Genomic DNA, 14,708 nt, shown 5'->3' on the forward strand with positions numbered 1-14,708 from the left:
GTAATCTCCTCGAGATACTTCCCTTGGCACGGCTGCTTATGAATAATGAATCAGGCTTCTGCTTATTATTTCTCTTGCCCTTTGGGTTCCACCACGAGGCTAGGGGAGGAATGCAGATTTCGGGACGATGCAATCCGTTTATTAATACCGGCCTCCGCCAATCCCTCACGAGGGACGCGGCCCCGTCAGGCCCCCCGTAGCACGACGGCAAAATTGCTGGGACGTTACTGTTTCAGGTTGAATAACTAAGCGATGGTTGGGGCCTCACTTGCCAGCCCCGCAAATTAGATTTTATTTTAAAGCAGCAGCCAGCCTGCATTCTAAGTAGCAACACAAATTGGGCACCCTTCTTGCTCCCTGGACTCCTTGTCAAATGACTCATCCCCGTTCCTTGGGTTAAGTCCTTCTGATATTTTATATGTCTCTGTTCAGGGTGCCCCTTGGGTCTCAGCTGGGGTTGGTACTCCTCAGTAAGTGCTAAGGCCAGGTGGGTGAGAACTGGGACCGGCCCCAGGTTGCTCAGCCTGCTATATGTGAAGGAGGAGTGAGGAATCGAACTCGGTTCTCCAGATTAGATTCCGCCGCTCTTTCCCTCAAGGCGCTGGCTCAGAGGAAGTTCTCTTCGCCTTCCTCTCTCGGGTGAGAGCCTTCCCCTCACCTGAACAGTGCCGTCTCCGCACCCACCATCTTTGTGAAGCATCTTTGTGGCGCAGAATTAGCCGTTCCCTCGCTCGCCGTCTCCCTGATGGCTCCGCGAAAGCCCCTATTCTGGATTTCCATTAAAAATAATAATACATTTTCGTTCTGCCTCGGGAGGTGCAGCCGTCCCTGCCCACTTTCCCATTCCAGTTCCAACCAGGGCGTCTTTCGCACGCGGCGTCTTTCGTTCCCTCCCCCCCCGCCCCCCCCCATAATCATTTTACACTTCCTTTTCATACCTCCGTCATTTGGACAATTGCAGAGAGGTTCCGCGGATGAGATTTACAAAGCCGCTACGTTAACTTCATTGCTGGGAACAGAGTTCGGGAGACGAAACGTGTTGTCAATCCTAAGGCTGAATTGCAGGAGGTGTTGCAGAGGGCTCCTGTTACTCCAGAGGTGGCCTGGCCAGCTCCTGCCCTTAGCAAATTTCAATACGTTTCTCATCTCACTATGCAAAATGCCTCCATCTCCCCCGACGCCCCCTGCAGGGCATTCTTCCTAGCCTTTTGAATCAAGCGCACTACAAATCATGCCTATCCAAAACACAATATAAATAATAGTACCGCTTCAACGGTTTCTAGCCCTCTCTGCTCTTTTTTTTTAAAAGGTAACCGGAGCAAAGCGTTCATCCTTTTGATCGGGAGGTGAGACAGGTAGGCGAACTTTTTTGAAACTCTAATTAAGCCGTCGCAGGTTTCAAAAACACCCGGCTCCTTTTCAGAGATCAATATTTCCATTCATTTAAAGACATAACAAGGTTAGAGAGGTTAGCAAAGTAAATAATTAACTAATTTGCAGCTTTTAAAAAAAAAAACATACACACACGAACATACCACCACCAAAAAGTCATTTGAATCTCTGAGGTAATTAGCCGTGTTGTTGACATCAATCACAGCTGGCACAATTATTTAAAGTCTGCTTTTTCGGGCCAGGAGGATTTTTTAAAAACTGGCTCGGTGGGGGAAAGGGGGGGACCTCTGTTTGCAGAGATGAGACATCTGTTCGTGTCAGCGCCTTGCCCAGGTGACATTCGACACGAGGTGCAACCAGATCTCGAGCCGGACTCAAATCCAGCTCTTCTACTAGAAACCAGCACAGCTCCCCTCTAACACTAACCCCAGGTCTGGGGTTCAAATCTTCCATCTAAAAGTTCAGCAGAGGAACAGAATTCTCAGTGGCCTGTGTACTTAAGGTCCTAGGAGCCAGCGTTTCCCAGCCTTTGGGTCAGTACCCAGAGAGAGGGTCACGAAGGTCATGGGACAACCCCTCCCTAATGGCCAGCCATGCAATTTCAGCCATTGGAAGTTTAGACCCATGCTTTCTTCTCCCCGCGTGGCTTTTCGTAGAGAGCAGAAAGCAAGGGTTTAAAAGGCTCAGGGCTATTTAGAGCAAACATCTGCTTTTTGTCAAGAGTAGAAACTTTGTGCTCTCCACAAACGGGCACGGACCACATCCAAATTCATGAAATTTCGTGGTCGTTCTCCTGTTCACGAAGACCGCTCCCCAATCCTCACATTATCCAGACTTTGTGATGACCTTTTGTCCTTCAGCCAACTCGTGCCTCTCCCTGATGCTGAACTAGATGGATGCCAAGCTCATTGCTGGCTTAGGGCACCCAAAAATAATTGGGCCAGCCTTGGACGGGTCACTGTATAAATTCAACTTGGACTGACCGATCGCCGTACACAAAGGCCCAAGCTCTACCCTCCTCGTGAATCCAGCCTTTTCAAGAATCCCCGGAGAGCGAAAGCAGCTCCATCTCACGCCCATCGGCCCATTGTTCAAACAAACAGCTCCCTCCGCAACTGTCATGTAAAACACCCCGGCGAGGAGACACGGACCATTTTTATTTAAATGTCCACATTTGTTTCCAACTGTGCGAGCGATAGCAGGGGGGGAAGCGTTCCTCTCTGTATCTCCGGGGCGGGGAAGAGACATTGTTGTGGCACATGTATTCCCGGATACATTTATCTCCCCCATTGTTTCTGTCTGAAAAGGGTATCCAGTGCCGTGAATAGACAGGCAAGGCGGAGGGGGGGGGGGGAAGTGGCTCGGCGGGGGTCCCATTGACGCAACGCAGTCATCCCACAAAAGGCCCCGGACTGCACATAACAACGGGGCAAGCGCAAGAAATCCAAGGCGGCTCCGGCAGAGGCCGGACTGCCTTGCGCACGTCGAACATCCTCAAATTGGCAGCTCGGTTCCAGAATCTCCTGAGTGCCGCAGGGGACGTGGGATTGACCCTCCATTAACCGCAGGGTTGATCTCTGAGCCTCTCTTAAAGATCTGGGTAACGTCTGGCTCCTCGCAACGTGTGTCAATTTGGTTTCTTAAGACGCCATCGGGGACCTTCCCGGCACCTTCTCCCCTGCGGGCAATTGGATAGGTTAAAAACTGTAATTCTTGAAAAGCCGGGTAAGCCCAGAGAAACCTGATCGCGTCAGATCTCAGAAGCTAAGTGGGGTCAGCCCTGACTAAGGGCGACCTTCAAGGCATACCAGGGTTGTGATGTGGGGCCGGGAAATGGGAAACAGTCAAAGGATGTCCCGGTTGAATTAGACACATGCCGTACGATAAGTAAATAATTAAAAAAAAACAGAGATCTGTGTGGAGCAGAGAAATGTTTCCATGTGCCCCCACGTTGCACGTTCCATCAAAAAACACGTGCGCCAGCCAATTTCCAAAATGCCTTCAAACTGCAAAATTCGTGGAGATGCTAAAGCGGCGAAATTCCTCCCGTCAGCCACTAGAGGCCTCTCTCGTGCAGCGCTGAGCCCGGCTGCAACCTGTTCTCCCCAAACATGTCCAAAGGAATGGGCTTACTTTGAGCACCAGCGTGGTTTTGTGGTTAGGAGTGGCGGCTTCTAATCTGCAGAGCCGGGTTTGATTCCCCACTCCTCCTCTACCTGCAGCCAGCTGGGTGACTGCGGGCTAGTCACAGTCCTGTTAGAGCTGTTCTCACAGAGCAGTTCTGTCAGAGCTCTCTCAGCCCCACCGACCTCACAGGGTGTCTGTTGTGGGGAGAGGAAAGGGAAGGTTGACTATAAGCCGCTTTGAGACTCCTTCGGGTAGAGAAAAGCGGCATATAAGATCAGACTCTTCTTCTTTTTCAGTAATCGCAGGGCTGTCTCAGCCTCCCCTACCTCACAGGGTAGCAAGACCTGCACTTAGCCCCACCCACTTCTTGAAAACACTGGGTGCGCAGCGGGAAAGGAGTCTGTGGGTGTCACGACACCCATGGGCACCCATGAGGACTTTTGGTTAGCCTATCCTACCTCACAGGGTCGTTGCAAAAGAGCCAGGGAAGTTGCCTGGCCCCAGCATGAGGTCTGTAAATAGGGGGAAAGAAACCATCCCTTTGACACTGCAGGCAATCTGTCTCCATCATATTCCCGCCCTTTAATCCTAAAATCTTGGCTCCTGCCACTTGGCTTTGCACCACTCCGGCCAAATTCTCCGACAGCCGAAACCTTGCGGCCAAACTAACAGGGAGCGTCGAGCAGCCCGGTTGCCTCCAGGGCTCAAACCACACGGATCGCTACAAGGGCTCACCTTCCGTCGGCACGGGCTTAATTTACCTTTCTTTTCTTTCCCCGCTTTTTAAGGCACACTTGGCGGTTTTTAAAAATTGAAACCCTGCCCTGTAATGACTGCGATATTAAATATTAAAAGCGGTGTGAATGGTAAAAGGCGTTCCGTCACCATTAGCCGGCGAGCCGAGTCAGCGGCCGTCAGGTCCCAATAAAGCCAGAATGAAATTCTAAATTGCAGCACGAGGCGAGATTTTGCGGAGCTGATCCATATCCCTCGGAGTTGGAAAGGTTCAAACCCCTGTGCGGCAGGGACTTCTAGGCCCAGGGCTCCCACCGTCTCTTTCTCCTGTAAAATAACCATGCACACGGGGGATTAAGATCGCTACCTCTGGCTTGGGAACTCCCAGGATTTCTGACGTGGTATCTGGAGAGTAGGGGTGGGAGATATCTGGAGATTTCGGGGGTGGAGCCTGAGGAGGGTGGGCTTTGGGGTGGGAACGGAGCCCCAAAGCCTATAATATCCTCATTAGTCTATAATATCCCCTCTCCAAAGCAGCCAATTTCTCCAGGGGGACTGATCTCTGCCGTCTGGAGAGAACTGCAATTCGAGGCGATCTCACCTCGAGGCTGGTATTTCTAACTGGAGAACTGTGGTCATTCCGGGATATTTCCAGGCCCCGCCTGGAGGTTTGGGAATCCTCCTTGCTGCACAAATATATCCTGAGCACGCGCAAGCTTTCTGTCTCGAGCAGAGGATTACGGTACCTCCTCGCCTGTTGGACTCTCCTGCAAAGGAGAGGAAGAGGAGGACGGAAATTCGCGAGGATGAAGATTCGCGTGGAACTTAAAAAAACTGAAACAAAGTCAGGCAAGAAAACATGAACCCATCTGAATGATAAAAGAAACAGGTACTCTGCTCCCACCCCCAGCAATCCCGCCTCCCGCCCCGGACAGCTGTAACGTGGGAAAGTATTGAAATTTTAAATCACGTTTGACCTAACCTCAGTTGATGGTTCGCAAAAGCAATAATCTCCAGCCAGCTATCTCCTCCCGGGGAGAGGGAGGGGGGGAGAGAAACGACAAACCGAGGAAAGGAAAGCGATAAATTTTCAATTTTATTTTGAAACATACCAGATGGGAGATTTTATAGGAGCCGTAAATACGTCAAGAGCCGTGTTGGTGTGTGATGGGGAACCAGCCGCACGCCGGGAACGCCTCGCCCTGTTTAGAAATCCCGTCTGATCCGTAATAAGAGTCTCCGGCGAAATTGGCCCCGGCTTTAAACCAATTGGATTTCCATTTGCCCGACGTTTTCTTCCCTCTGCGCGGCCGCGTCCCCTGAATCGAAGGCTCTTTTATTTAGGCTGTAGGAGAGCCGGGTGCAAATAGCTTCCGGGCCCTCTCTGCGGTGGGTAACGCAACTCAAGGAGATGTGGGTGCGAAAGACGACGTTAGGCAGAGGCAGAGAAGCAGAGTGGGGCTCCAGCAGAGGAGTACGGGGGTTAAAACGTCAGACTGGGAACTGGGAATTCCAGGTTCCCCACTCTGCCATGGAAGGCCACTGGGGGTTCATGGACCAGTCGTGGTCTCTTAGCCAAGCCACCGTCAGTGGTAGAGTGACCCGCCTCCAGGTGGGGCCCAGGAATCCCCTGGAAGTGTAATTCCTGTCCAGACTGCAGAGATCAGTTCCCCAGGACAAAATGGGACTCTCTGGTTTTGTCTCCACTGAGGTCCCTGTCCTACCCCAGGCTCCATCCCCAACCTGGACTTTGCAATCCACCACCCTTACCCCTCCGTTGGCCAGGGGATATTTAGCAACGTTACTCGCAGGGTTGTTGTGAGAATAACAACAACGGGTTGGGCACTGTGTGAGACAGGAGGCTGGACTAGGTGGGCCATTGGTCTGACCCAGCAGGGATCTCCTGATGTTCTTCTGAAGGCCTCGGCCTCTGTTAATGGCCCTCCGGAGGAACTGGCTGGCCCCTGAGTGAGACGGGAGGCTGGACTGGATGGACCCCTGGTCTGACCCAGCAGGGCTCTCCTGATGTCCTTAGGAAGGCCTCGGCCTCTCTGCCCTGTTGCTGGCCCTCCGGAGGAACTGGCTGGCCCCTGGGTGAGACAGGAGACTGGACTAGACGGACCCCCGGTCAGATCCAGCAGGGCTCTCCTGATATTCTTGTGTTCTTGACTTGAGATACACCCTGCCAGATTCCATCTTGATGGGACACATTAATGTGACCCATTACTGATTTCCTCTTGCCCCATCCGAAGGCCCAGAGTTGGAAACCAAGCCTCAAGAGTCCCCTGGGCCATCTGTAAACCAGCCACGTCCATCTCTCCTTCCATCTTTTGCCCCCCACCCGTACCTGGAGATGTCCACCCGCACAGTCCCCAACCACCGATGCCCAGTGAATTCGGCTTCTCCCCGCTGAAATAAATAAAAAGAACTTTTTCTGCAGCAACGTCCAAGGGAAGCTGACGTCCGCAAACGCCAGGGATTTTGTCCAATCGGGGGAGAAGAACGGAAGCGCCCAACACCCCCCTCCTCCGATCGCAAATAATTGTTTTTCCAGAGTGTTTTAATATAATGCTTTACTGATTTCATCATATGGCTACAGAATTATATAGCCGAGTTGCAGAATTAATAACAGATATAATATCTAATGCGTTTACGGGATGATGTTTTACAGTTACAGCCAATCCATAATGCAATTATAGAGCGGTGGAGAGGAACGTGATTACACGGGCCGCGTAGGGGGGGTGGAAAGAAAAAGACAGCTTAGATCGGGAGCTTACGTGATTCCCCCCCACCCTCTAAAAAAAAGTCCACTCGTTTCTCTGAATTGATTTTTTAAAATGTTGCTGCCCAGTCACAGGTGATTTCTGGGTTGAAGGCAAGGCGTGGTTTTCCCTTGCCTACCTCTCTGTAGTAACCCAGGAATCCCTTGGAGGTCTTGATCCGGGACCCTGGCTCAGGGGCAGAGCCTCTATTTAGCATGCAGAAGGTCCCAGGTTCAATCCCCGGCATCTCCAGTTAAAGGACCAGGCAGGAGGGGATGGGGAAGGCCTTGATCTGGGACCCTGGCTCAGGGGCAGAGCCTCTGCTTGGCAGGCAGAAGGTCCCAGGTTCAATCCCCGGCATCTCCAGTTAAAGGACCAGGCAGGAGGGGATGGGGAAGGCCTTGATCTGGGACCCTGGCTCAGGGGCAGAGCCTATGCTTGGCAGGCAGGAGGTCCCAGGTTCAATCCCCAGCATCTCCAGTTAAAGGACCAGGCAGGAGGGGATGGGGAAGGCCTTGATCTGGGACCCTGGCTCAGGGGCAGAGCCTCTGCTTGGCAGGCAGGAGGTCCCAGGTTCAATCCCCGGCATCTCCAGTTAAAGGACCAGGCAGGAGGGGATGGGGAAGGCCTTGATCTGGGACCCTGGCTCAGGGGCAGAGCCTCTGCTTGGCAGGCAGGAGGTCCCAGGTTCAATCCCTGGCATCTCCAGTCAAAGGACCAGGCAGGAGGGGATGGGGAAGGCCTTGATCTGGGACCCTGGCTCAGGGGCAGAGCCTCTGCTTGGCAGGCAGGAGGTCCCCGGGTTCGAATCCAGAATCCTGCTGAGATCCCAGCCGTGACTAGCCAGGGAAAACGGGGCCTGACAGGCCCTCCCCAGCGGCGCCTGCCTTATAAATTACCCGGCAAATTAAAACCCCTCTTGCCGTGGTCGCCGAGCCCCGTGTTTACGGGTTAATAAATTGCGCTCCGTGAATGACAAGCTGCTGACTCTGGAAGTTAAGGCCTTAAGTGCGCATCGTTCATCACGGGTCCCATTTGCAGCCAAAGCCGCCTCTCCCCTCCCGCCGGGGGAGGGAGAGACTCTCTCTTTTCTCTCCCCAAAATATAATTTTGCTGCCTGATTGAACGTCTGCGTCTGGGAGGGGAGGACACCATTTCCTCTCTCTCTCTCTCTCTCTCTGCATTACCAAAGCCCTTGGAGGTTATTTAAACGGGGGGACTTCAAAGGCGGCTTGTGATCTTCTCCCTTCGCGGCTGCCGGAGTTTCATTTTACTCGCTAACGCAGAAGGGTTCTCCGAGCCAGAGGAAGCGGACGGGGGCAGAGGTGGCGTCGGGCGCAGGCCCGGCCCCCTCGGCAGAAACGGTGCCATGAAGAGGCAGCCGAGATCCACAAATGAGACCGCAAAAAGGGGAGGGAAGCAAAGAAGGTCGAGCCGGCAGAAATTTTAAAAAGAATTAAATGAATTTATGCAGGCGACGGTCTGGCCCAGACGGAAGGAACGGTGTCACCAGAATTCACGGATGAGTCATTTGGGCATGATATCAGGAGAGCCCTGCTGGATCAGACCTGTGATCCATCCTGTCCAGCCTTCTGACTCACCCAGGGGCCAACCAGTTCCTCTGGAGGGACAACAACAGGGCATGGAAACCTTCCTAAGAACCTCAGAAGAGCCCTGCTGGGTCAGACCAGGGGTCCATCCAGTCCAGCCTCCTGTCTTATAGACAACCAGTCCCTCTGGAGGGCCAACCACAGGGCAGAGAGGCCGAGGCCTTCCCCTGTTATTACCGTCTGGCTCTGAGATCCAGAAGCTTACAACGAAGACCAGAACCTCAGGAAAAGACAGAGTCAACCCGCCGGATGCAATCTGGTGTCTACAACTCTTTCGGGAAGCTACAACTGCTTGTTGTGTGGTTCATTAGGCATTCTTCTTCTTTCCTCCTGGGACAGACCCCGCTGGTCTTCATGCAGAACTGAGAGCTTCGAATCCAGTTGCATCTTAGAGATGTACAAGGTCTGTGGGAGACGGGTTTTCACGAGCCCTAGCTCCATCGCCAAAGTCGCATTGCTGCATGGGTTGTGTAGTGTTTCATAATACATAACCACCGAGCTTCGGTCGTGGGATGAACCCACTGGCAAAGGCTTTAGAGAAACCGCTTCCGGAGCACGACCCCAGCGGCAACCGGCTCAGAAAGAGACCATATTTGTTTGTTTGTTTGTTTGTTTTCTTGGATTTATATCCGCTTGCTGGGCAGTGCATTTTGGGTGGCAACACGGCCTTCTTCTAAGGAGCCTTCCCGGAGAATAACTCCACGGGAGGACGTCTGCGGAAGGAAACAATACGGTGACTGTTTTCCTCCCCATCTTTCCACCCGCTTGAAAGTTTCCTGCGACAGCTGGGAAGGGCGTCCTCGGCACCAGACGCTGCTCTAGCTGCTCGGAGATGAAAAACAGAATGTAAATCCAGCGAGTGAATATTCATAAGCCCCCGAAACTTCACAAGAAGGCTTTATATTTAGACGCCAAGCCACCCCCCGGGTCTGCCTCCTCTCGAACCCCGCGGTGTTTTCTTGTTTTCGACGATTTTTCCAGGCTTCCATTAGCAAAGCGACCCCTTCATTATGGAGACACGGGGAGAAGCAGGTCCGGGGATGGATCTAATTGCCAGGAACTGCACTCACGTTAATGGAGCAACTGGGACCACTTCCGCACTGAATAAGAAAATCCAGTGGGCAATCCAGGAGGAACCGGGCATGATCTTTGACGCCTCCCTGTCTACGGAGATGCAGGCCACTAAAGTAGTTGAACTGGCCTTCCAGACAAAGCTAAGAGCACCTTACTTGGCCCCAGAATGCCGAGCCACAGTGATGTACATGACGGTCACCTCCAGGCTAGACTTCTGTAATGTGTTCTACGTGGGACTTCCCTTGACGCTGATCTGGAAATGGCCACTGGTCCAGAACGAGGAGCTACATCCAGCCTGCTTTAAGAGACTGGTGTTGACATTTAAGGCTGCACGGGAGGGACCGCTTGGCTGATATGCCCCCTAAAGGACGCTATGATCATCCAATAGGAACAAGTTATTTATCCCTGGCCCAAAAAAGTACGTCTGGCTTCAACCAGGGGCAGGGACGTTTTGGTCCTGGCCCCGACATTGTAGAATCTGCTCCCGGAAGAGCTAAAGGCCCTGATAGAGCTGATATCCTAAGGACATAAAATTATAGCTACTGTATCACGGAAACATCCACGAGGAATGCTTCAGAATGCGTTGTGCATGGACGGGTGCAGTTAGGCAAAGCTGACCAACGCCGCACTGCCACATTGGTTATGTATTATTTTGTAAACGAGACGTCGTAAAATATCCCAAGAACATATCATTTTACCTGCTGTAAATTCCAGAAAAAACGCTTCAGGACGGGCTGCGCACGTAGAGGTTCTTGCGTCCGAAGCCGATCGAAGTCACACTGCTGGATGGGTTCTAGAGTGCTTAGCAACACAGAAGCGCTGAGCGTGGATATTTCCGGCAGGCACATACGCCCGCCTATCAAAAAATATCCCGAGAACATATTGTGAGAGCTGCTGCATCACAGAAACTTTCTGGATGAGCGTGTAGCGGATTCCCAAAAAGGCATCCGGTCTTGATAAGGCTGCCAAAAAACGGATCAGAGAGATATCCGGAGTTGACACAACCCAAATTCTGTTATCGTCGAGTTGGCGGCAGCTCTGCCTGCTCTGAGCAAAGCAGCTTCCATTCTCCCAGAAGATTATACAACCCATTTGAATCCTACCCCCCCCCCCCGCCCCGTTTCCCATCTGGGATGTGTGGGACGCCTCGTCCGAACGAAATTCCGTTACACGTCGGCTCAGCCCTGTCCGTTTCGTGCCTGCGGAACCAGATCTGGTGACCAAGGACAGAAGAAACCACATTTCAATATCTGAGACGAATGTGGCCATGAATCTAATGCAGCCTGTACCTAGGGATGCCAGCCTCCAGGTGGGGCCTGGGGACCCCCTGGAATGACAGCTCCTCTCCAGACTGCAGAGATCAGTTCCCCTAGAGAGAAGGGCTGCTTGGGAGGGGGACTCTGTGGCCTTGGACCCCACTGAGGGTCAGGGATGCCAGCCTCCAGGCGGGGCCTGGGGATCCCCTGGAATTCCAGCTCCCCTCCAGACTGCAGAGATCAGTTCCCCTGGAGGAAAGGGCTGCTTGGGAGGGTGGGCTTGGGGATGCCAGCCTCCAGGCGGGGCCTGGGGATCCCCTGGAATTCCAGCTCCTCTCCAGACTGCAGAGATCAGTTCCCCTGGAGGAAAGGGCTGCTTGGGAGGGTGGGCTTGGGGATGCCAGCCTCCAGGCGGGGCCTGGGGATCCCCTGGAATTCCAGCTCCTCTCCAGACTGCAGAGATCAGTTCCCCTGGAGGAAAGGGCTGCTTGGGAGGGTGGGCTTGGGGATGCCAGCCTCCAGGTGGGGCCTGGGGATCCCCTGGAATTCCTGCTCCTCTCCAGGCTGCAGAGATCAGTTCCCCTGCAAGAAATGGCTGCTCTGTAGCATTATACCCCACTGAGGTCCCTCTTTACAACAACCCTGTGAGGTCTGTCAGGCTGCAGAGAGAGAGAGAGAGAGAGAAACTGGCCTGAGCTTTCATGGTAGAGTGGAGGACCCGGGCCTGGCCCGACACTCTCGCCGCTACACTGTGCATGTAAATTTTCCAACACGCATTTGAGCTTTAAACGCACCGGTCAGGAAGTCGATGCCAGAAGTCAAATTCAGCCATAGCCTCCCTGACCCGTTTGACTCTTGAACGCACAACCGCACGGAGCCGTCTCTGGGGCTCTCCCGCCGCCTCCGGGTTCCTGGTTTTGCAAGCGGCGGAGATTGCCGCGCGAATCCCAGAGAATAAATTGAGTGAGCAGCTCATTAAATTCAATGGGCTTTCGATGCAAAGTGGAGAGGGGGGGGGAGCTGTGCCCACTTTAAACAGCCCATGTCGTATTACCCGCCAGATAGTACATATATCAGCACCACCGATTTCGAAGGGGGAGGGGGGAGACAACGAACGCGCCAAATTTGCCATTGTTGTCATTTTTTCCTCCCCTCCCCAAATTACGGTTCTCTTTTTATAGGGACGGGGAGAGAGAGAGAGAAGTCAATGGCCTCTCATTGGAAAAAAAACACTTCAACAGCAGGTAAATTTCTGCCGCGTATACACCTTGGACGGCCCCCACAACCCCTGGGGGAATCCACATGACATTTCTGAGACATTTATAGTATTTCCCATTTATCACTAAACCGATTCCCCCCCCCCCTAATTTCCCACACAGTTTACCTCTGTTGGCCATTCCAGGATTTCTGCCTTGCGTAGGAATTGGTCCCAGGGGAGTATAGCTGTATTTTGGGGGGGGGGGGGGGATGGAGGGAGGTTCCTTAAATCTTATCCAATTTCGTAAGAGCCATAATTGAAGACACTGCTCCCCCCCCCTCACACACACACACACACACACACACACAATATTTCAGTTTGCTTTTGCGTATTGTCGTCTGCAGCGTCTGGGGTTTAAAAAAAAAAAGTTATTCGTTTGTTTACGACTGTTTTTTTCCCCCCTTCCAAATATGCAAACGAGGAAAACAAACAGGAGGGGGAGGCGAAGCAGAAGAAAAACCAACCCCAATTAAAACCGAGGCAAAACATGTGTAGCGGTTTCACAAGCGACAATACCCGGCAGATTACAATTACCCTCCTCGCACGCGTAAACAACCGACCGGATAGAAGGGAAGGTCTTGCAATTGCCCACCCTTCCTGGCCCCACAGCAGGCCCCTTTGCGAGGCAGGTGAGCCTGAGGGAGCTCTGAGAGAACTGGGGATGGCCCAAGGTCACCCAGCTTGCTGGGGAGGAGCAGCGAGGGGCTGAACCCAGTTCTCCGGATCTGAGGCCCCCACTCTTACCAAAACCACTGGATCATCCTGGATTTGCCCAACTGGGATATAACGGGGCTTGAACACATGCCTTCTATGAAATCACAAAATCCCTGCACCTTGCTGATAGGGATGCCAGCCTCCAGGTGGGACCTGGAGACCCCCTGGAATGACAGCTCCCTTCCAGGCTTCAGAGATCAGCCCCCCATGGAGGGGAGGGCTCCAATGAGGTCTCTCCCTGCCCCAAATCTTTCCCACTACCGTCTCCACCCCCCAAAGTCTCCAGGTCTTCCCTAAATGGCCACTAAACGGACTAAATAGACTCGATTCTAGCTATTTCGCTCTATTGCTGCACCGCAGCGGCAAAGCCGAAAGTTGCCACAGGAGGGCGCTGCCTCCCCCTTTATTGGGCTTTGGGAAGAGTCGTGCGTCCATTGCGAAATCCGCCGCTTCTGAGCTGCAGCCAATTTCTCCCCGGAAAAGCACGCGGAGAACGCGCGGAATGCCGAAAATATGCATGCACGGAATAAACAAGCCGGCCCCTTGCAAGACACAAAGGGGAGCCGACCGCTTTGCAGCTCTCTCCGTCTCCCCTGCCCACTCTCCGCCTCCCCCACTGCCGTTTTGGCCAGGCAGAGAGGTAGGGTGACCGAGTGGGTGGCAGAGTTTAAGCCAGGGGAGGGGCACAGCCGCCTGCCGCTGAAAGGATAAAATAGTTTTGTTGAGTGGAGAAACTTTGGGAGAGAGGAGAGAGGGTGAGAGCCCTAACTGCGTAACTGACTAATTGTTCTGGGTGCATGCTGCAGATCTCGCAGATTCTGACAGAGAGATCCCAGGGTAGGGCCTCATTCTGCCCTGTCGATTGCCAGGGGATATAGGGACAATGTGGTGCAATGGCTAGAGCGTTGACTGGGATCTGGGACGCTGACCGGCCCCTGATGTCTGGTGGGTATGGAGGAAGGAGTTTGGTGTGTGAACTCAGGACGGTGCCGTATACACAATCAGACCGCTGGTCCCTCAAGGTTAGAATTGTCTAGTCAGATTGGCTCTCCAGGGTCCCAGATCCAGGCCCTTCCCATCCTCTTCCAACTTTGTCCATCTGGCCCTTCTATGACATCACGGCAGCTCAGCCAATCATCGCCTTCCCCCACTGCTGGCAGCAAATCCCTTGGTGGGTTACAAGAAATGTTTCGTTTTGGAACGGAAGCCGCAGGGTGCCGCATCAACAATGGGCATCTTGCCCAACGGGGGAGACGGTGTTGAAAACACAGGACAAATCTCTGCCTTCGATCGAGACTCAGAATAGCACGGCCTTGGATAAAACGCGCCAACTCACGCTGTTAGGCTGTGGCGGAAACTGTGATTCTCACCCGCCACCCTTGCATGAAAATTCACTTTCCGGAAGGCTCCGGAAAGTCTATGGGGAGGGGGGCATTTAAGGTGGAAGCTGAGCCACTGTGGAAGTCCGCAGCGAACCTTAAATTGTGCCCATTATTAATTTAGGGTGTGTGTGTGTGGATTTTTGTTCCCTGCTTCCAGGTGTCACGCTTTTCTTCTGAATCATTCTTTCCCGTCTATTTTTGCTGCTGGTGCCTCCCTTTCCCCCGCAGCCCCCCCATTTACGACATCGTGGCCCAGGCAACGCCAAATTAGGCATCCGTTTTAACATTTCTATCAAATCTCGTCTGCGTGCTTTGGAGAAGAGGGGGCGGGAGGCCGCCGCGAGCCGGAAAGAAACCAGAAAAAGTAACCACAAACTCAAACCGATTTATTTCCAAAG

At 53.1% G+C, this 14,708-nt stretch overlaps 1 long non-coding RNA gene across 1 annotated transcript in view; it reads left to right on the forward strand.

Moving 5' to 3' along the window:
- LOC143827881 (uncharacterized) overlaps positions 1 to 14,708 on the forward strand; it is an 83,653-nt gene that overhangs the window by 49,680 nt on the left and 19,265 nt on the right. Inside the window, exon 8 of the long non-coding RNA XR_013227429.1 lies at positions 1,310 to 1,355. This is a non-coding gene — a long non-coding RNA (uncharacterized LOC143827881). The remainder of the gene's footprint in view (positions 1 to 1,309; positions 1,356 to 14,708) is intronic.

This window comes from Paroedura picta, chromosome 18, assembly GCF_049243985.1.
Source record: "Paroedura picta isolate Pp20150507F chromosome 18, Ppicta_v3.0, whole genome shotgun sequence".
NCBI lineage: Eukaryota > Metazoa > Chordata > Lepidosauria > Squamata > Gekkonidae > Paroedura > Paroedura picta.